The 18,995-nt window shown below is 40.2% G+C and overlaps 1 long non-coding RNA gene across 1 annotated transcript; it reads right to left on the reverse strand.

Annotated features, from left to right (window-relative positions):
* Nucleotides 1-7,193: 7,193 nt before the first annotated feature.
* Nucleotides 7,194-17,347, reverse strand: LOC137094827 (uncharacterized). The gene is made up of 2 exons (XR_010908731.1): nt 16,578-17,347; nt 7,194-8,311 (listed from the first exon to the last, which is right to left on the reverse strand). It is a non-coding gene; the product is annotated as an uncharacterized lncRNA (long non-coding RNA).
* Between the last annotated feature and the right edge of the window lie 1,648 nt (nt 17,348-18,995).

Consider the following 18,995-nt stretch of genomic DNA (forward strand, 5'->3'; position numbering starts at 1 on the left):
TGGGTAAACCATAACAAGGCTGGTATTCAGGTGGCAGTGCAGGGATGGCTTCATAGCCCAGCGTGGGCAGTGTCTCGGCATAAGGTCCCAGTGGAGGAGGTTCTTCTTCAGAGTAGGGGGGTGGATCCAGAGAAGCAGAGGAATGGCCATCAATTTTCTCATAGTATGCATTGCTCATAATGCAGGTCTCTTTTTAGGGTCTGTAAGTACTGGCCTTCCGTCACTTTTCCAGTTCCTTCTTTTGGCTTTCCCGATGAGATGAGGCTGCTGTGCTCTTTCTCCTTCACGGTTATCTTCAGTTCTTTCCCCACCTATTGCTTTTCTCCTCCTGTGGTACTTAATCTTTTTTTTTTTTTGCTTAGTTCTCACTTTACAAAACAAGGCATTCTGTTCCATTTCTTCCCTTAAGGGACTCCTAAGTATTGTGCTGGCTCATAGACAAAACCGCTGTGCATTATTGCTGAGAAAAAAAGAGAGGACAGAACATAGAACAAGGAAATCAATAACCGAAGCAAACAAAAAAAGGAGGATGGAACAGAGGGGAAAAAAATAAAAAGAGTGTAGGAGCACCTTTAAGACTAAATAGGTTTTTATTTTTGCATGAGCTTTTGTGGACAGATTTATAAATGGACTGAGAATTCCAGTAAGGATTTCATTTCCTGCAGGGATAGATGAGTTCCCAGACCCAGCATAACTTGCTGCTTCCATATCACTTTCTAAAATTGGAGTTTCATCTTTATGTGGTTCTTTCTGGAATAAATCTAGTATCCTTTCATATACAAGGGTTGAATGAAATGTAATGCCTCCACCTTCATAACTCCTCAACATATGGCAGTATTGATATGTGGTACTGGCTTGTTCAGTAGACTCTCCTCTACAGTTCTGTTTTGGTGGGAAGCCTTAGCATTGAATGGCTGTGATTTTAAAGTATGGAACCCTGTGCAGACGGTTGGTCAATGTGACTTCGACTCAGCAGAAGATGTCACCCCAATGGAGATTCATCAGCTGTTTTTTTTTGAAAATATACAGCGATATAGTTCTTTATTAATTTTTTCTTAAAATCAGTACGGGTTTTATAAAATCATCAAATTAAGTGAAAAATAAGAAAAAGAGAGGAAAAAAATTATAGATGAAAGTAGTGAAAAAGAAAGAGAACCAGAAGCAAGAAGAAATAATAATAATAATACTAATAATAATAATAATAATAATAATAAAAAAATTGTGAAAGATCTTGACCCCCTGGTATCTTTCCGAAGTCTTCTATATGGTCTTCTTATCTTGTGTCTTCACTCCTTATCTTTCTTTCATCACTCTTTCCTTTCTCTCTTTGTGTTTCCTTTACTCTCTTATTATATAGTTTCAGATCACCGTCTCTTTTTTTCTTTTCTCTCAAGTATTCAATAATTTCTTTCCATTCTGTTTCTTTCCTTCCAATCTCTTTGTTCTTCAATAATAGGAAGGCGAGTCTATCCATATTTCTAATTTCTAAGATCTTTGTTAACCATTCGTCTTCTTGTGGAATCTCATCTTGCTTCCATTTTCTTGCGAAGCATATCCCTGCTGCTGTTAATATTAAGAATAATATTCTGTCTGTATTTTCATCTACTCTTTTGTCATACATGCCTAATAGGAATATTTCTGCTTCCCATGGCAATTGTATTTTTAACATATTTTGGATCTCCTTCTGTATTTTCCTCCAGTATTCTTTTGCTTTGTCACATGTCCACCACATGTGGTAATAGGAGCCTTATTTTACTTTACATTTCCAGCATGTTGTACATGTATTATTGTAATTTTTCCCCAATTTTTTCGCTGTCATATACCATCTTTGTGATATTTTAACCCAATTTTCTCTCAGATCCGTTGCATACATATATTTTATTCTCTTTTTCCAAATTTTCTCCCATTCTTCTTTTTTAATGTTTCTCCCGATATTCTTGTTCCATCTTTTCATATAGTTTTTATCTTCTTTGGCTTCCATAGTTCATTCTAATAATTTTTTATATATCTTTGTTATTAATTTATTTTCCATTTCTATAATTTTATCCCAATTTTTTTTCTTGTGTGAATCCTACTTTTTAAAATCTAATTTATATTTCTCTTTTATTTGCCAGTATTGTAGCCAAGAAATGTTTGGATCTATAGTGTTTAGTTCATGTTGTGATTTTAGTATTAACTCTCCTTGCTCGTTTTTCAATATATCCCTATAGACTGGCCATACATTCCATCCCATGTAACTTTTCTGTCCCGCTTCTAATGGCGATAACCAGAGTGGTGTTTTACTGTATAATTTCTTTTTATATTTTTCCCAAATTTTTAGAATTTATCAGCTGTTTATAGTGATTTTTAGAGATTCATCAGCTGTTTATGGTGATTGTGTCGATGTGAGTACTGTGTGTTGTTGGGCGAGTAAGTTTAAAGATGTTGAGGAGGGAAAATCTGACTTGCATGACAAACAAAGAGTTGGACATCCTGTGACAGCAACCACCAAGTTTCACTAGTAAAATGTTGACAGACTGATTGTCGTATCACTCAGAGAGAAATTTCAAGCATAATCAGCATTTCACAAGAACATGTGGGTCACATTATTGCTTTGCTTGGCTATCAGAAGATCTGTGCAGAAATAGAGTGTTGACTTCTTCTGTGACGGTTTCAGAAAACTTGTTCATCGTTGGCAGAAATGTATCCAATTGTCTGGTGATTATGTGGAAAAGTGAATAGTGGTAGTTAAAAAGCACATTCTAGGGATTATCTCTGCATTTGATTTATTAAAATATTTCCATCCAAAACCAAGTAATGAAGGTGGAGTCATTAGTTTCCATTCAACTCTCGTATTTATTTCCACTGTCTTTTCATTTGAACTTGGTCATGTAATGTGGTCCCCTGCAGGCCGTAGCACAGTGGCAGATTGCATAAATGTGCTCTGAATACAGAAAAGCTTATTTTGGAATGAGTCAGACCACTACAGTATTCATTGTCTCCATAGACTGGCAGCAATTCTCTAGCTCAGTGTTTCTCAGCCTTCCTAATGCTGCGACCCCTTAATATAGTTCTTCATGATGTGGTGACCCCCAACCATAAAATTAGTTTGTTGCTACTTCCTAACTGCAATTTTGCTACTGTTATGGATTGAAATGTAAATATCTGATATGCAGGATGTATTTTCCTTCACTGGACCAAATTTGGCACAAATACTGGATACGCCCAAATTTGAATATTGGTGGGTTTGGAGGAGAGTTGTCATTTGGGAGTTGTAGTTGCAGGGATGTATAGTTAACCTACAATCAGAGAGCATTCTGAACTCCACCAGCAATAGAACTGAACCAAATTTGGCACACAGAACTCCCATGACCAAGAGAAAATACTGGAAGGGTTTGATGGGCATTGACCTTGAGTTTTGGAGATGTAGTTCACCTACATCCAAAGAGCACTGTGGACTCAAACTATGATGGATCAGGACCAAACATGGCATAAATACTCAATATGCCCATATGGGAACACTGGTGGAGTTCGAGGAAAATAAACCTTGACATTTGGGAGTTGTAGTTGCTGGGATTTATAGTTTACCTAAAACCAAAGAGCATTCTGAACTCCACCAACAATAGAATTGGGTCAAACTTGGCACAAATATTCAGTATGTCCAAAATGTCAACACTGGTGGAGTTTGGGGAAAATAGACTTGACATTTGGGAGTGGTAGTTGCTGGGATTTATAGTTCACCTACAAGCAAAGAGTATTCGGAACTCCACCAATCTTCCCACACATAACCCCCATAACCAACAGAAAATACTGTGTTTTCTGATGGTTTTTGTCAACTCCTCTGACACCCCCTTCACAACTCCCCCAGGGGTCCCAACCCCCAGGTTGAGAAACGCTGATTTACAGTGTTCAGAAGATGGTTTATCATGCCTCCTTATGGGCAGCATTACAAATGTTATCTATGGTCGTGCTGCCACTGCAGTTCTGAAAACTTTTACCATATGGAAAAATGAGGTGAATGCTATCATATGGCAAAACCCTCCAATACTATAGACTCTTGAAGAATACTTGATGGTTTCAAAGATGTGGCAGGATTAGGACTATAATGGCCTGGATAAAAGTGTTTTGCGTGATCAATGTGTGCCTTTTCTGGATCTATTTATAAACCCTTCATTGGAGTCCATGTCAATATATTCCAAATTATGCAATGGATGGAAGCTCTTCTACATTAGCACTCTATCTCTTTTTATCAATGTTATTTTTTTCAAAGTTTTCTACTGATCTCCACCTATAGAGGCAGAGCTTGTGCCAGGTTTGAGTGGGCACTTTGTGTAGTGCCCCCAATTTGTTTCCTTATGGTGCCACTGCTGACAGGTCTTCATTGCACTACAGGATGGGGAAATGAAGATGGGCGTCTTCCCAGAACCAAATAAGAGTGGTGTGTCTGCTTGGCCCAAACAGAAAGTGCCACACTGCTGCCAACCATAGCATTTGGCAGCATGTTTCAACCTAGCAGGGAAGTGATAGCCTGGCTTGGTCTTGCCAGGATGTGCAGTTCCTGGGAACTGTAGAGTGCTGAGTCTCTCCAGAACTTTCTGACTTTGCTGCTCTGTCTCATTCTTCACATTCCCTGTTCAACTGCCTTTTCCACAAACATGGCCAAAAGGAATGAAGGAACATGTAGAGCAGAGTTTCTCAAATGGTGCTCCTCCAGATATTTTGGACTTCAGCTCCCACAATTCTTAACAGCTAGTAAACTGGTTGGAATTTCTGGGAGCCGAAATCCTAGAGTTGAAGGCACACAACAAGCATTTCAGAAATGTCCCCATCTTTTGGTAGGCTTCTAAAAACATGGTCACAATTCATATGAATCAATTATACTAAAGGTTTTTGTGATTGAGGTGCAATTGCTAGTGGGGATGTGCTGAGCAGTAGGCTTTGATAAATAGTTGATTTGGCAAAACAGTAAAAATAAAGTCAGCTCTCCACATTGGTTGGATTTGGGGTCAGGACCTCTATGAAAATGAAAAACTGTGAATGATACCCCACTTTAATATCAGGGCATAAATAGTGCTATAAATAGGCACTACATTGTTTTTTTCCAAAATGCAGCTAGGAATTTTTTTTTTCTTTCACCATCCTCCACTTTTCTTATAGTTTCTATTTGGGTAGCTAATCTATGCATAAGTCTGAACGAATTTTATTGTGATTGGCTTGCCCTAGAGTTGAAGGCACACAATAAGCAATTCAGAAGTGGCTTCTACAAGTAAACGTGGCCACCATTCAAATCAATCAGTTCTACTGAAGCTTTTTGTGATGGAGGTGCAATTGCTAGTGGGGATGTACCGAACCGGCCCAGTGATTCATGAGGGTTGGAAGGGTACATTGGCTAAAGTGTTCTGATTACCCAGGAGAGAAGAATTTACATGCCCAAGAAGCCAGCAGACACCCTTAAACTCTCACCAAGAAGAAATGCTGAAATCTTGTTCCTGTTAAAACAAGGGGCTCTGGGTGGTGCAACGGGTTAAACCGTTGAGCTGCTGAACTTGCTGACCTGAAGGTTGGCAGTACAAATCTACAGAATAAAATGAGCTCCCACGGTTAGCCCCAGCTCTTGCCTACCTATCAGGTAGAAAACATACAAATGTGAGTAGATCAATAGGTATCGCCTTGGCGGGAAGGCACACAGGCACTCCAAGCAGTCATGCTGGCCGCTTAACAAGGAGGGCTCTATGGACAACACAGGCTTCTCAGATTGGAAATGGGAGATGAACACCTCCCCAGAGCTGAAGTTGAGCACTGCCTCCAGAAGCCAGAAATGAAAGGGGAACCTTTTGCCTTTGTCTGTGAATTTCTGTTCATTGTATCAAGGCATTGAATATTTTCCTGTGTTTGTGTTTGTATATATGCTGTAATCAGTTCTGAGTCCCCTTGGGGAGATAGGGCAGAATATAAATATTATTATTATCTTTATTTTTACCATTTGGAAGTACTTTACCACTTACTCTTTTATGAATTGCTAGGGTTCATGTGTATTGTGGAGGCAGGATTCTCAGGACTCATCTACAGATACAAAAATCTGAGGCCAGTCTGGAGCAGAAATGTACCAGATTGATCCATGGAGCTGTTCAGACACTCCTTTCCTACTAACAGAGATAGCAGGAATAAATCCAGATGATTTAATTGGTCCAGCTCAACAGTTAACTGTCCTGTTGCCTCTGTAGCTGCAACAGCTGGCAGGAGAGCTGCAATGGGGACCTTGCTACCAAGACCGGAAAAGTGGATGGCAGCACTGGCCTTGTGGACAGCAGACTGGTTCACTTTGAAGCTGGTGTGCTGTCCACACTCAATATAAAGGTGGGGCTGCTCTGGAGTTTTAGGTAGATTCCAGAGCATTCCCTAACTTTGCTTAATGCAGGTTTAAACCTGCTTGGCATGGTTTATCCCCTTGTTAAGTATTGGAAATCCCTGGACATTGTCTAGATATCCAAGGTTGTATTTGGTCCAGCCTACCTGGATCTCCACGCTCCCCTATACACTCCAGGTCGAGTGCTGAGATCTAGCGGAGGGATCCTCATTACTACTTGAGCCCTTTCCAACATGTACTTGCATAGGACCAGAGAAGCCTCCATCTCAGGAGCAGCATCAGAACTTGGAATTCCCTCCAAGAAGAATTAAGAGCTGCCCTGTCCCTATTAAGCTTCCAGAAAAGGAATCAAGACATTTCTATTTAAGAAGGCCTTTAACTGAGTCACTGGAGGATAGAATGGAGTTTAATGCCTGTATATAGGGGGCTTATTCAGGGGAGGCGGTAATTGATTTTATTGAATATATGCTTTTAACATGTTTTTACCTTTGTATCTATATTTTAATGTTTGGAGTGTGTGTTAATACGTTGTATGCCACTTTGGATCCACTTGCACGGAAAGGCAGTTTACAAATATCTTCAATAAATAAAACATTTGGGTCCACTTTGAATTTACATAGATGTTTGCATTATAGACAGCCATGGCTTGAGGTGTGCCAGGTAAGTTCCTATTCTTCAAAATGTACTACTAGACTGTTGCTGCATTTCTTGTCCTCTAGCCATCTCTCTTTGGTCCCTGGAAGCAAAATCCCTGAGTAGGTACCTGCTGTTGGTCTATATGTTGTGCTTTTGTACCTATGTATATATAGGTGACTTTGGATACACAGGTGTCTTGTTATTAGTCAAGTTCAAGTTCAAGTTCACTTTATTACAGCAATGACTAGCTCATCTGTTATTAGTCAAAATTTTGTCATTTAAACTCTTGGTTGCTGACAGTAGAGTAATTATATTTCCCCCTGTTATATTTTTTCACCACAAGGTGAAAAAATATGGCATTTAAAACAAGCAATCCAAACTATTACCAATTGAGATAATGCATCAGACAGAGAAAAGAGAACCAAATAAAGATGGAACCTAAGCAGCAAGGCTGGAAAATAGAGCAATTCAGAGGAAGCCTGTAAAATTAGTGCAAACTAGAGGAAGAATTTGGAACTGGGCAGAAGGGATGGTTACACTGGGTAGGTGATCTCTCTTTTCAGTGATTGAAAGGTATGGATCAAATGTTGATTTATTTCAATCATGGTATGTTGACACACCATTCTTGATTTAACTATTTTTCTTTGGTTGGAACAACCAACAAGTTTTACTGCTTTTATCTCTGGCAAATAATGCAGCCATGAACATGAGGACTGTCCCTTTACTAAACAAGGCAATGTTTTACATGTGATCTTTGGAGCCTCCTCCTGATTTTCTGGTTTTGGTTTGTGCTATCTGTGTTCCATTTTGAAGGTGAATCATATACGGTCATCATTGGATGGGGGCAGTCCATCTTTCAGAAGGTCGGTGTTTCATGCCATCTGAAGGTTGCATTTGATGCTGGACCAGCTGCCATTCACACATTGCCAATTTTGTATTTGGTCATCAAGTCAAGTGTACGAAAGTCATGTGGATGTATGTAGCAGCTCATAGCAAGTTTCTTTCTGTGGATAATGGTTCAGAGAGCATAATCCCAAACCTTGCCTTCTCTGTCTTGTATATCACTGATGTTCCTGGGATGAAAGGTAGGGTATTTTAGATGGAGGGTTTTATGGTGGGGTTGGAGGTTCAGGTTCCTATCTGGTTTGGAATGATCTCGGGACTGTTGGTGGCTCAGTTTCTTATCTTGGTAGAATTGATCACAAAAAGAATGATGTACACAATCAGAAATGTAAGGCCAATCCCTAATGCAGTGTGAGCCAGGTTGCGTGCCAGCCTTGAATTCTTCTGAGCAGATATCTTGTTTCCAACACGATTGGCTTCTTGAGTCTGGGGAGATAAAAAACAAGATAGGTAGTGGATTAGGAGACCTGGGGAATGGGAAAGCTGAATAACATCTCTTGCTGGGAGGGATACACAACGATGCACAATAAATCCTATTGACTCGGCTGTATGACATTTGCTACCAGCAAACCCATTGGCCTAAACTGAAACCTTCGCCTTAAGATTCTAGAAATCCCCAGGCTATGGGACTTGCTTTCAAGGAATAGATCAGGGGAGAAAAGTCCAAGGGGCTGTGGCGTAGTTGGCTAGGAGTCAGCTGCATTCAATCACCATTGACTGAAAGGTCATGAGTTCGAAACCAACCCAGGTCGGAGTAAGCTCCCAACCATTTGTCTAGCTTGCTGTCAACCTTTGCAGCCCGAAAGACAGTTGCATCTGTCAAGTAGGAAATTTAGGTACCACTTATGCGGGGAGGCTAATGTAACTAATTTAAGATGCCATAAAAATCTCCAGCAGGGGGTGAAAGAATGAGGAAGTACTCCATCAAGAACTCGATGTCACAAGTGGATTGTGAAGCAACAGCTCCCCTGGTGGCCGGAATTTGAGCATACCCTCATGAAGCTTAAATTGCCTCTCTGCTTGTCTATATATGTTGTGTATGTATGGCATTTAATGTTTGCCATGTATATGTGCACTGTAATCCGCCCTGAGTCCCCTGTGGGGTGAGAAGGGCAGAATGTAAATATTTAAAATAAATAAATAAATAAATAAATAATTATTAACCCACCGTGCAACCTTGTATTTGTCTGGTTTAGAGTCATATGTTCTTACTTTAGATTTTTTTTTAAAAGGATACTTAGATGTATGCTTGTCATAGTGTACAGTCTAGCCCTCAAGCTGTGTATTTGGATGTCAGTTGGCTCTCCAAATTTGCAGGTTCACATTTGCAGATTTGATTATTTGGGATTGTGATTAATATATTATCTCTAGGAATCTCTAGGTCCTCCAGGGTGACTCTATGGTCAAAGTATGCTAGAGTTATGATGGAGGACCTAGAGATTCCCAGAGAGAACACTTCTCTAGGCATTGTTAGGTCCTCCAGTGCAATTCTATTGTCAATGTTCTAGTGGAAGTTGACCATAGTATTTTCTGTTGGTCATGGGGTTCTGTGTAGGAAGTTAGGCCCAATTCTATCATTGGTGGAGTTCAGAATGCTCTTTGATTGTAGGTGAACTATAAATCCCAGCAACTACAACTCCCAAATGTCAGGGTCTATTTTCCCCAAACTCCAACAGTGTTCACTTTTGCGCACATTGAGCATTTGTGCCAAGTTTGGTCCAGATCCATCACTGATGAGTCCACAGTGCTTTCTGGATATAGGTGAACTACCACTCCCAAACTCAAGGTCAATGCCCACCAAATTCTTCCAGTATTTTCTGTTGGTCATGGGGTCTGTGTAGGAAGTTAGGCCCAATTCTATCATTGGTGGAGTTCAGAATGCTCTTTGATTGTAGGTGAACTATAAATCCCAGCAACTACAACTCCCAAATGTCAGGGTCTATTTTCCCCAAACTCCAACAGTGTTCACTTTTGGGCACATTGAGCATTTGTGCCAAGTTTGGTCCAGATCCATCACTGATGAGTCCACAGTGCTTTCTGGATGTAGATGAACTACCACTCCCAAACTCTAGGTCAATGCCCACCAAATTCTTCCAGTATTTTCTGTTGGTCATGGGAGTTCTGTGTGCCAAGTTTGGTTCAATTCAATCATTAGTGGAGTTCAGAATGCTCTCTGATTGTAGGTGAACTATAAATTCCAGCAACTATAACTCCTAAATGACATAATCAACCCCCCCAACCCCACCAGTATTCAAATTTGGGCGTATTGGGTATTTGTGCCAAATTTGATCCTGTGAAGGAAAATACATCCTGCATATCAGATATTTACATTCCGATTCATAACAGTAGCAAAATTCCGGTTATGAAGTAGCAATGAAAATTATTTTATACATAGTTTTATTTTATTTTATATGTATTTGGGGGTCACCACAACATGAGGAACTGTATTAAGGGGCTGTGGCATTAGGAAGGTTGAAAATACATCCTGCATATCAGATATTTACATTATGATTCATAACAATAGCAAAATTACAGGTTTTTTTATAAATGCTGTTTATTGAGTTTTAAACATATACACAATAAAAGTAAAAGTAAGTACAAAGAAAAAAGAAATACAAACATACACGATACATAATAGAACACTTCCTTCCGAGGAAAATTACACTTATAGCAATGAAAATAATATTATAATTGGCGGTCACCACAACATGAGGAACTGTATTAAGGCGTCGTGGCATTAGGAAGGTTGACAACCACTGTGCTAAACAATTTCAACAGGAAAAAAATGCTTCTCTGATATTGTTTTGAATCCAGTTTTGAAAGTCAAAGGCTTCACCTTGGAGCAAATATTCTTAGAGCTAACATTTGGGAAGTTACATTAATTGCCTCATTGTCTTATATAGTTAAGAAGGAATAGCTCCACATTTCACCTTGACCTGGAAACAGCCCTTTAGCTAAGATTTCTGCCTTGATGTTCAAACAGGAAATTATCTTCTTTTTCTGTGTGAGCTTGAATGGCAAGCTGTGAGAAACTCTGGTTGCTCGTTGATGCATATCTCCAGGGAAGCCCCCTGTGTGCTAGACTTTGGTCTCAAGAACCAAGGGTCTGGGACAATACTGAACGTAAACCGTATCACTTCCTGTTTTACAAAAATGTTCATGAAGAAAGGCTTTTAATAATATTCTGCATTGGTTTTTTTTAAAGAGGTTTGTTTTAAGATTGCTTTTACTTCCATTTATGGCTTTCTTATCTCTTAACTTTTCCATGTGAATGCTTATCTGTGCTTGCTAAGATCAGTTACTTCACTGAATCCCAAGGATGCAGTAAAGCGGGTAGAATATAAAGAAAACAAAATAATAATAATAATAATACTTTATTTGTACTCCGCTACCATCTCCCCAAGGGACTCGGTGCGGCTTACATGAGGCCGAGCCCACAATACTTAAATTAAAGCAATAACACAACAATAAACAATTAAAATAAAACTCATAAACAAAAAAGCAATGACAATAACAGTAATACAACACACATTTTAAAATCTATGGCTGGGCCAAATGCAATTAAAAATTTAAAAATAATGCTAGGCATGAACAAGGTAGGAGAGATGTGGCGTTGGTGAAAGCATACAACCAATCCTAAATCAGTGTAAAGTGCATTTAGAGGACATAATTCTGAGGGTTCATTATTCTGGGAAGGCGCACTGGAATAACCATGTTTTCAAGCTCCTTCTAAAGACTGCCAAAGTTGGGGCATGCTTGATGTCCTTGGGGAGTGAGTTCCAGAGTCGAGGGGCCACTACTGAGAAGACCCTCTCCCTCGTTCCCACCAATCGCGCCTGCGATGGGGGTGGGAGCGTGAGCAGGGCCTCTCCAGATGATTGAAGAGATCATGTGGGTTCGTACACAGAAATGCGGTCACACAGGTAACCCACAAGTTGTTTGATTATGGACACTGAATACAAACAATTGTAAAATAAAGTTACATAATATTTTCTGATACTTAAGCCCCTGTCTCTGTGGCTACCTGGTTTCCAACATGTTCCAGAAGATTCCTTTATAGATCTCTTTCATTGTATTTTCCACTAAGATGTCAAGTAACTCTTTTTTTTTAACAGACTGATGCCGAAAGCAGGCTTAATACCAGCAGAAAGTGAAGTTCTGCAAATAACTTACATTGAAAAATATGGCTGCCTACCTCTTGGGAGCAAGTTCCATAGTAGTTTAATTTCTATTCTGGCTATAGGATTGCAGTTGAAGGGGAACAACAAATGTAAGAAAATAATAAAGGCACAACTGCCTGCATTACTCAGAGTTACACTAGACTAGTGTAATGCCTCAATGAGAGCCAGTGTCATTTGAGCGTTGGGCTAGATCATGTATGGGTAAACCCAGCCCCCCGGGGGTTTGTGGGCTTATACGGCCCTTTGGGCTCTTTTCTCAGGCCCTCCTATCTTTCACCATCCTATCCTTCCTTCCTTTTCTCTTTCCTTCCTCCATCCCTCCCTCTCTTTTTGCTTTTCTCCCTCCCTCCTACCCTTCCATCCTTTAGTCCTTCCTTCCCTCTCTTCATCTCCTTCCTTCCCTTTTGTCTTTCCTTTCTTCCCTCTTTCTGCCTGCCTCCCACCTTCCTTCCTTTCCATCCTTTCATCCTTCCTTCCTTCTCTATATACTCTTTCTTCCTCTCCCTCCCATCCTTCCCTCCCTCCCACCCATCCTTCCCTCCCTCCCACCCATCCTTCCCTCCCTTTTGTATTTCCTTCTTTCTCTCTTTCCTTCCTTTTTACCTCCCTCCCTTTCCTCCTTTTTTCCCTTCCAACCTTCCACTCTTATTTATTTATTGTTTTATTTATTTACGACATTTATATGCTGCCCTTCTCACCCCAAAGGGGACTCAGAGCAGCTTACAAGTAATATGTAAATACAATATATTATATTATTAGCATAGCACAATATTAGTATTCTGTATTACTTTATTGTACTGTACCATTATACTGTAATATTATTAGTAATATTACATGTAATATAAAATATATAATTATAATATCATATTATTAGTATTATATTGTATTACATTATAATATTATCAATATTATATTATGTATATTATATTATATTATATTATATTATATTATATTATATTATATTATATTATATTATATTATTAGTACAGCACAGAAGACATGGTGGGACTGTCTTCCTGGCGTTCTCTCTCCACTCTGGTCCCAGAGCAGCAGTTGGTGCTGTGGGTGCTGATGACACCCTTTCATTCTTCCTTCCTTCCCTCTTTCCTCCCTCTCTCCCCCTTTCACCTCCCTCCCTCCCTTCTCTTCTGTCTTTCATTCCCTCCCTCTTTTATACTAGCAAGGGAAGCATCTGGCATGTCAGATTTTCACAGGGCCCTTCTATAGGCAGGCTCCATCCCTCTTTTTGTCTTCCTCCATCAAATTTCTGGTAGTGGTAGAGCAAGAGCTCCTTGAGGAAAAACTCATCTTCTGCTAGATGTGTGACTAGCTCCCTTTCCCCTATATCCCTCATTCATCATGTGTATGGAAAGACAAGTAATCCATACACATACAGGTAAAAAAGAGATTGAACAAGGGGTACTCAACCTGTCTCCATCATTGTGGAACTGACTATTTTCCAGTGTTTCTGTAATGTGAGTGAACAGAGTTGCAGTCCCAACTAGAATAGGCCCATTGAATCACTTGTTGAATGGTGAGTCAAAATGTAAGTGAATTCACTTTATTCAGTGTTCACACTGTTATTATTTATTGTCACACTGTTACTATTTAATTGTCTTTTAACTTTTGTACTGCACTTTTTAAACATGTCTAGTGTGGATTGTTAGCTACCTTGAGTTCCCATAGGGAGAAAGGTGGGGCATAAATAATAATAGTAATAATAATAGTAATAATAATAATAATAATAATAATAATAATAATAATAATAGGAGGATAATAATAATAAAATATATGAGGATTTACAGATTGAACTGCAAAGACTCTGGCACAAGCCAGTAAAGGTGATCACAGTGGTGATCAGCTCATTGGGTGCAGTTCCTAAAGACCTTGACCTGCACTTAAAAACAATCAGCACTGACAAAATTACCATCTCTCAGCTGCAAATGGTCACCCTATTCAGATCTGCATGCATTATTCACCAAGACATCACAGAGTCCAAGACATTTGGGAAGTGTCTGATGTGTGATGGAATACAAAAGCCAGCATAGCAATCTTGTTTGCTGTGAACTAATCTTGTTGTGTATCTAATAATAATAATAATAATAATAATAATAATAATAAACAGGATTGCAGAGAAACAACTGGAAAAGTTGACATGATATGAGGATTTAAAACTCAAACTGCAAAGACTCTGCAAACCAGTATAGGTGGACCCAGTGGTGATCGGCACACTGGGTGCAGTGCCTAAAGACCTTGGCCTGCACTTAAACACAATCGGCGGTGACAAAATTACCATCTGCCAGCTGCAGAAGGCCACCTTACTGGGATTTGCATGCATTATTTGTCGATACATCACACAGTCCTAGACACTTGGGAAGTGTCCAACGTGTGATCCAATTCAACAGCCAGCACAGTGTCTGCTGTGGACCCATCTTGTTGTGTTTCAAATAATAATAATATAACCATTAGCTCAATTCATTAGTCAGACAATGGCCCAAACAGTACAAAGTTTTTTATATAAGGGAAATCACAAACCTATAAAACACCGGAACCCTCGGTGGCACAGTGGGTTGAACCACTGAGCTGCTGAACTTGTTGACCAAAAGGTCATCAGTTCAAAACTGGAGTGTGTTCCCGCTGTAAACCCCAGCTTCTGCCAACCTAGCAGTTCAAAAACATGCAAATGTGAGTAGATCAATAGGTACTCCTCTGGCAGGAAAGTAACAGCACTCCATGCAGTCATGCCAGCCACATGACCTTGGAGGTGTCTACGGACAACACCAGCTCTTTGGCTTAGAAATGGAGATGAGCACCAACCCCCAGAGTCAGACACATTTCCCCTTAATGTCAGGGGAAAAGGTTTACCTAACTAAAACACTAACAGAACTCAAACCCATATTTCACTTTACTATCTTTTGTTACACTGTCTAAAGTCATGAACCCCTTTTGTGAAATGTAATAAACACCAGCAATCCCACAACAAATGCCTTGCATCAGAGAGCAGGAGTGCACGTGAAACCATAAAAACACATTCTATCGAAGGCTGACCAAGATTGAGAAAGTCACAGATCACATGTGTCAAATACAGAAACTGTGTCGGCAGCTTAGTGGCCATTTTAGTTTTAGTTTTTTTGTGATGTCTACCCAGTACTGAATTTTGTTTCAGTGCATTGTGTTTGTGTGTGCAGGAAGGCGGAGGACTCCACCATGTGAGAAATATTCTGAAAATATTTCTGAAAAGTGGGTTTCTATTTCAAGTGGGGAGGCTGGGAATTGAGCCAAAACCAGAAAAAACCCTCAGAAACACCCAGAAAAAAGTATCGTAAGAAATTTCAGCACAATAACAATTTATTTCCTACTAGCTGTATCTGCCACGCATTGCTGTGGCCAACCTTCCCTCCCTCAGAATTCCCCCCCTCTCCTCCTTCTTTCCCTTTTTTCTTTCCTTCTCTCCTTCCTTCCCTTCCTCTTCCCCTCCTTCTCTCCCTTTTCTTTCCCCTTTCTCTCTCCCCATTCTTCCTTCTCTACATATTCTTGGGCTGCAACTCCCAGCAGTCCTCCTTATCGATCTATCTACCTACTACCTATCTCTATCTAATCTATCTATGTGAAGGATTGCTGGGAGTTGCAGTCCAGGAATAGGAAATTAGAAATATGCAGGGATTGGGATGCTCTCAAAGAAATCCATGGAGAAGAAAGCTTGCATCTTGGAAGCAGTGCCTGGTCTAGGGGATGCTGGGAGCTGTAGTCCGGAAGCAAGTGTGGATATGCTATTGTGTGTTTTGTTTGCCAGGGGAATCATTTTTGTACATGCTCTGTAGCATCTTTTTGCTATTTTGGCTTTTTAAGTCCCTTCCACTGTGTTTTTATGAGTGATGGTCACCCATTGGCCTGATAGGTGTATTGTGTCCAAATTTGGTGTCAATTTGTCCAGTGGTTTTTGAGTTATGTTAATCCCACAAACTAACATTACATTTTTATTTATATAAATGTCCTAGAACAGGGGTCCTCAAACTAAGGCCCGAGGGCAGGATACGGCCCTTCAAGGTCATTTACCCGGCCCTCACACAGGGTCAACCTAAGTCTGAAACGATTTGAAAGCACACAACAACAACAACAACAATCCTATCTCATCAGCTAAAAGCAGGCCCACACTTCCCATTGAAATACTAATATGTTTATATTTGTTAAAATTGTTCTTCATTTTAATTATTGTATTGTTTTTAAGTGGGGTTTTTTGCACCACAAATAAGATATGTGCAGTGTGCATAGGAATTCATTCATGCTTTTTTCAAATTATAATCCGGCCCTCTAACAGTTTGAGGGACTGTGACCTGGCCCTCTGTTTAAAAAGTTGGAGGACCCCGTCCTAGGATATACAACATCACTTACCTTAATATTCTACTCTTTTACTGAAATTAGTCCCTAGCATGCTCTGAGAAATCATATTTTGAATGTTAAAGTATGTGAAGCGAGGGGTGCTAGAACATAAGGCGTGTGCACACACTTACCTTTACAGAGTAGACCAAGGCAGCAATCCCTAGAGGAAGACAACAGCAAAGAATAGTGAAGATGGAGTAAGCCATGTAATCAGGTTCAGAGATGGTCTGACCATGGGTGATGACAATGGTCTGAGAAGACTGAAAGCCTGGTTCACTGTTGATTCTTGCACCAGGTGGATTATAATAAGGCTGATACTGGGGTGGCATAGGCCCATCAGAAGCCTTAGAGTATGGAGGTGGATTCAGAACATCAGAAGTATCATCTTCCATACGCGTATACTTTGGATGACTCATGGTGCAGGTTTGCTCTTCTTGCTTGGTCTTTCCTCTTTTCTGAGTTTTCCACAGCCCTCTTCAACTTCACCCTTTGTCTACAGTTGGATGTCTTGACTTTGATGCCTTTTTTGCCTTCCTTCTTTGATGAAACTCAGGAGCCAACAAGGGCAGCTCTTCTTCCCCAGGATGCTTTCTTTTGCAATGCAACTGTTCTGTTTAAGAGCTCAAGGGACTCTGAAAGACTGCTGTAGCTTGTGAACAGAATGATTTCACTGTGCTTCGCAGCCTGGAGGAATGAGGGGGTAGAATGAGGAATTAGGCAATGAGTAACTCTGACCAACATGTTTGTACTGGTTGGGGGAACTCCTGCAAGAGCTTAATACACAGACAGGCATTTATCTTCCACCACATCACAGCTAGGCCAACTTAATCCTGTAATTTTGCCAAGGATAATTTTGTATATCTTGTCTTTTCTGTAGTTGAAGGCTTATCACTGCTTCCTGCATGCATTGGCCCTTTTAAGGGTAATTTCTGGTTGAAACACACCAAGAAGTTTGCAGTTTGTTCTAGGACATACTAGAAAAACACCCCTGCCCATTGTCCTACAATGTCAGTTCTTGAACAGAGGCTCTTAGCAATGTAAAACATGAAAAAATAGTAAACTTTGTCCAGTTTTCATGCAGCTTTAGTGCTAATGTGGCACTTAAATAGCTGCTTTGAGAGTTGGAGGTCAGCTGTGACCAGCAGTGCTGTGGAATTTGGAGAGGCACGAATGGAGGGAGAAAGAGAGAAACGTGCCAAGAGGAAGGCCAACTATGACAGAGACCACCTTCCTCCTGGAAACCAATGCCCTTACTGCAGGAGAAGATGCAGATGAAAAATAGGGCTCCACGGTCACCTACGGACCCACCAGCACACTGATCTTGGAAGACTATCCTATTTGGACAATGAGGGATTGCCTAAGTAAGTAAGTAAGTAAGTAAGTAAGTTTGAGGGCCCTTCCACATTTTGTCAATTGGGAGTTGTAGTTGCTGGGATTTATAGTTCACCTACAATCAAAGAGCATTCTGAACCCCGCCAATGATAGAATTGGGCCAAACTTCCCGCACAGAAACCACATGAACAACAGAAAATACTGTGTTTTCTGATGGTCTTTGGTGATCCTTCTGACACCTCCTCGCAACCCCTCCAGGGCTCCCAACTCCCAGGTTGGGAAATGCTGTCCTAAATCATCTTGCTTCATCCTGCCTTCTGTCCATCCTTGACCATTGAAAAGCCACTGCAGCCCCCCAACAGGGCTTGACATCTGCCTAGGGATGGAAGTTTTGGATGGAGTTCAATTGACTTGTGATTATCAACCTTCCATTCCATCCTAAGCAAATAATAATAATAATCATAATCATAAAAGCCGGAAAAAGTTACATTGAATGAACATGCCAAACTTCTCTGGGACTTCTGGATTCAGACAGACAGAGTTTTGGAGCATAATACTCCTGACCTCACAATCGTGTTAAAAAACAAATTATGGCTTGTCGATGTTGCAATCCCAGGTGATAGCAGGATTGCAGAGAACAACTGGAAAAGCTGACACGATATGATGAATTAAAAATTGAACTGCATAGACTCTGGCACAAACTAGTAAAGGTGGTCCCAGTGGTGATTGGCACACTGGGTGCAGTGCCTAAAGACCTTGGCCTGCACTTAAACACAATCAGCGCTGACAAAATTGCCAGCTACCAGCTGCAGAAGGCCACCTTACTGGGATCTGCGCATTATTCGCCGATACATACCACAGTCCTAGACACTTGGGAAGTGTCTGATATGTAATCCAATTCAACAGTCAGCAGAGTGTCTGCTGTGGACTCATCTTGTTGTGTTTCAAATAATAATAATAATAATAATAATAATTATTATTATTATTATTTATATCCCACCACAATCTCCCTGAAGAGATTTGGGCGTACACTTAAACCTAAGTTATATTACTTAGGGTTAAGATGCTTAAAGGAGGCAGTTGTGAGACCGATATGTACTAACAAGATTCTAACCATTATGTATAACTTAGTATCTTATCCTTCCTTGCTAAGATACCAAAGTAACTTAGGGCCCTGCCACACAGCCCTATATCCTAGAATATCAAGGCAGAAAATC

This window comes from Anolis sagrei, chromosome X, assembly GCF_037176765.1.
Source record: "Anolis sagrei isolate rAnoSag1 chromosome X, rAnoSag1.mat, whole genome shotgun sequence".
Taxonomy (NCBI): domain Eukaryota; kingdom Metazoa; phylum Chordata; class Lepidosauria; order Squamata; family Dactyloidae; genus Anolis; species Anolis sagrei.